Raw genomic sequence first — 4,848 nt, forward strand, 5'->3', positions numbered from 1 at the left:
CAAGCTCTTACCTACACTGCACATGGCATTTTATTACAACCAGCTGTTACCCTGTAGGACAAGGATATTCATATCCATGACCTTACATCAAAAATAGAGAAGAAAAGGAGGAGAGCAAAAGCATGCATGCTCCTTCTTGGGCTATGGCCCAAGATCCTCAGATCCTCAGGCTCTTCTTATTTCTTTCCTCATATACAGCAGTTCATTTATATTCCACTGGGCTTTTGCACATAAAATTCATCTCTGTGTGGGTGGAAGTAGCCCCAACTTACTTCCTTGCTGTTCACAGAGTTATTTTCATTATCAGTACATTTTGTACTATCACTGAAATTCACAGTACTTTGGGAAACAACTGTTGGACTCTGGAGGGGAAAAAGCAAGCTTAATTGACTCAACTTGGCATTTGCTGTTGAGGATATGCATTTGTTCTCCATCGCCTCTAATTCAATGATTTGGTCAGCAGGTATTCAAATCATAACACTAAGACAACACCAGAGGAAATAAAATTGGAGTTGACCCTAGTAACTTGAAATTGAAATGGTGTTCAAAGTCTGGCACTACCATCCCATTGGAGCCACATCAGTTAAATGCAATCTGGTGGCAGTATTTGGCCCTTTTCACATACTTAATGGAAAATTTCACTCTGATCACTCTGACTTAATAGACAGAAGGTCCATATAAGTGACAACAAATCTTTATCAGTGAGATTGCAATCTAATACAGTTCTAGCCCAACTGGTTCTAAAGCCACATTTTGAATGTTGAACAAAGAAGAAAAGAAAAGAACAATTTGGTGTACACTCTGGAAGTTAAATAACATTTTTTTCTGACTCACACAGGTGTAAACCTTAAAGTACTAATGAAATAAGTTGTCATAATTATTTTTGCTAAAATTCTGACCTATATATAATGCAGTAATATTTACTGGACCTTTTTAAATATCCAAACTTCTTCAGGAACAGATGCTATATATTGGTGTACAAAGTGAGTACTCTGTGAAGTTTTCCCAGAAAAATCATGGCAATTCTAGACTGTGAAGTTCCACTTAAATTTTTCCAATTTGCCTCTTTTGATAAATAGTATAACTGATTAAAAACTCTAACCTTTTAAAAGTTAAGAACAGAACTGGCATGATAGCATAATGTCTTCTTATAGTAGTCTTTTGCTTTGTTTTAAAAAAAACTGTACTTTAAAAGGATATTTTGTTTCCAGTATAATAAATCTTTGAAATGCACATAATTTCTCTTCTTTGTGTCTATGATTATATTAGTTAATAATATTACAAGCTTACTATGTGACAGTGTGTTAAGAGCCAGGGATAAAAAGAAAGACAAAAACATGGTCTTTTTACTCAAAAAGGTCATTATAATGCAGGAAACAAAATGCAATCAGTTATATATATATATATATACCAAGATACATAAAGTCAAAGTAAGTTCATCTTAAAGAGAAGGCATTAGAAGTGTAAGGGTCAAGGAAAGACTTTTTTATTTTTTTATTTTATTTATCTTGAGTTTTACAGTTTTTCCCCAATCTTTTTCCATTCCCCACCCCCCAGAAGGTAATTTGTTAGTCTTCACAATGTTTCCATGATATGCATTGATCTAAGTTGAATGTAAGTAAGAAAAGTAAAGTATAAGAGATAGCAGAATTACATAGTAAGATAACAGGTTTTTTTCTCCTAAATTAAAGGTAATAGTCTTTGGTCTTTTCTCAAACTCCACAATTCTTTCTCAGGATACAAATGGTATTCTCCATTGCAGATAGTCTAAAATTGTCCCTGATTGTTGCACTGATGGAATGAGCAAGTCCATCAAGGTTGATCATCACCCCTATGTTGCTGTTAGGATGCACAATGTTTTTCTGGTTCTGCTCATCTCACTGAGCATTAGTTCATGCAAATCCTTCCAGGATTCCCTGAATTCCCATCCTTCCTGGTTTCTAATAGAACAATAATGTTCCATGACATACATATACCACAGTCTGCTAAGCCATTTCCCAGTTGAAGGACATTTACTTAATTTCCAATTCTTTGCCACCACAAACAGGATCACTATGAATATTTTTGTACAAGAAAGACTTCTACAGAAGGTGGGACTGAGTGAGTAGACATGAGGGAGAGCATCACAGTGTTGAGAGACAGTGTCTTGTGTGAGGAATAATCAGAGTATCCAGATTGGAGTATCTGGAAAGAAGTAAAGTATAAGAAGACCAAATGATCAAAGAGTAAAATTGTGAAGGCCTTCAATATATTCAGTCCTGGAGATAAGAGAGAATTTCTGATTTTGAGAAGGTGGAGAGAACTGTTAAGTAATCAGATCTAAACTTCAAAAAAATTACTTTGGCAGCTAAATGGAGGATGGTTTGGAGTGGGGAGAGGCTTTGAGACAGGGCGGCCAATCACAAAGCTATTATAATAGTTGAAGCATGAAGTGATGAAAAGCAGCTATGCATCTATAAGATGGATGGAAAGATTGTCAGGTCTGGAGTCAGGAAGACTAATCTTTCCGAGTTCAAATCAAGCCTCAGACACTTAATAACGGTGTGACCTTAGAGAAGACACTTTAATTCCCTTTGTCTCCATTTCTTCATCTGTAAAATGGAAGAGAATGGCAAACTATTATAGTATCTTTGTCAATTTTAAATGGGGTCACTTCAAAAGAAATAAGACTGAAATGCAATAATAATGAAGCAATGAGAACTTTTACTAAGCAACTCTGGACAGAGAGAAACAAGTGTATATCAAAGATATGAAGCTAGAAATATCAGCATTCTGAAACCAACTGTACATGTGGAGTAAGTATAAGAGAGGATTTGAATATGACATTGAGGTTTCAAATCAGAGTAACTGGGAAGACAGTTATGCTCTTAACAATAACAGGGAAGCTGGCAGGAGGGATGGTTTGGGGAGGGGAATGGGTTGAATTTTGGACTTGTTAAATTTGAGATACCTTCAAATTCTCTACTTCAAGAAATTCCAATGGCATTTGGTGATCAGTGACTATATTTTATAATAAAAATGAACTGGATATATAGATGTAGAAATCATTTGCATAGAGTTGGGAATAGATGAAAAAAAGCCAAACAGGAAAGCAGAGATAGTTTGAGCTATTATTCATTGCTAAATGAACCTGACAATTTATGGTATTTTGTAGTTCAAAGTACTTTGTACTAAAGAATGGTAATCACCTTGGAAGTATGATGGTTCAGTAGATTTAATACTGAAATTGGAGTTGTAGGACCTGATTTGAAGCCATGTCTTTGTTAGTAAGCCCTGAGAAAGTTTGTTATCCCCCCATGGGCTTTAATTTCCTCAACTGTAAAATGAGGAAGTTGAATTAGATGACTTTAAAAATTCCTTCCTGTTCTAGTCCCCAAGAATTCTTATTACTTTCTCCTTCATGTAACCTAGACAAATTCAATTCAAATTAAAAAGAGACTTCTATTTTCTACACACCAAGAAAGAGAATCAATTCATGTGTTAGTCACATACTCTGCCCTCAAAAAATCTGACATATTTTCCCTTTATGATTTTCCCAATTTCATTTGCTTCAATTAAAATCTCAAAGTGTTGACTATTTTTCTTTTAATATGATTTAAGTTCCTAGTAGCTCTAGCTATATGTGAAATCTGAAGACATCACTGCAGGTGACAATGTTTATTATATCCTAGCAGTTTTGTGCAGCTGTAGTTAAGAAATATGCCTGAATCTAATTTTTCCCACAAGTAGGAACATTTTTGAAACGTGAACTGAGAAACTTCTTTTTAAAATGTCTTACTGCATGTGATGAACATGAATTTGAAAGTGGTTGAGCACCTTCTACTCTTTACTAGGTAATAGATATACAGAAAATCTTCCTTTTTTTGGAGAGGACACACTAACAATAAATTTAATGAATATAAGACCTAGAAAATATTACAGGAAGAAATAGAAACTCAGAAAGCATGGAATGAAGGGTGGAAGAGAGAAAGGAAAAAAATGAATGAAGAAAGGAGCTTAGAGAAAGCAAGTTTGCTTGCTTATGGAGAGTCTAAATTTAGAAAGCAGAGATGTTTATCAACTGGTGACATCTTTACAAGTCAAAAATTAATCAGACAGCTACAAGTCATTGATAGTTATTACTATTAGAAATAGAAAAATTTATTAGCAGTTAAGGATTAATTCTTAATCCAAGATGTCATTTAGCATTAATCATCCTATGCCCAACATGGCATATTCGGTTCTGTATTTGAACTTGTCTTGTAAAAAAAGATATAAATTTGAAAAGATCAACTAAAAATATAATTTCTCTCTTTTATAAGCTAAAACATAACTCAATATTAGGGTACAAAGTGTATAATAAAGGAATATCACAAATTTCTTAAATAAATTGGTCAATAAATTGTTCTTTATGTGATTGTTTTGTATAATCTATTATTTTAAGATTTTAAAAGTTATTGTCCTATTAAAGATAGTAATTTCTTCTATAACTATTAAGATGGCTATATTACAAACTTTTTCAAACTTAAAAAATTAGTTATACATTTAAGCTGTTTTTCCCTTTAATTTGTCTGAAATATGTCCTCTGATATTTGTTACATTCAGAGTAAGAATGATAAAGATGACTTTCAGAATAAAAACTAATGACAAATGTCTCTCTCTCTCTCTCTCTCTCTCTCTCTCTCTCTCTCTCTCTCTCTCTCTCTCTCTCTCTCTCTAAGATAATAGAAATTAGAAGATAATTTTCATTCCAAACTAAACTTTTGTAGGAATAATGGGTTGACCTTGGTTAAATTTCATTAAATAGCTATAACACCCATTTCCCTCCAAATGTGCTTTATGTATTGTGTGCAGTTATACAGAAAGTAC

This window comes from Macrotis lagotis, chromosome 2, assembly GCF_037893015.1.
Source record: "Macrotis lagotis isolate mMagLag1 chromosome 2, bilby.v1.9.chrom.fasta, whole genome shotgun sequence".
Lineage (NCBI taxonomy): Eukaryota > Metazoa > Chordata > Mammalia > Peramelemorphia > Peramelidae > Macrotis > Macrotis lagotis.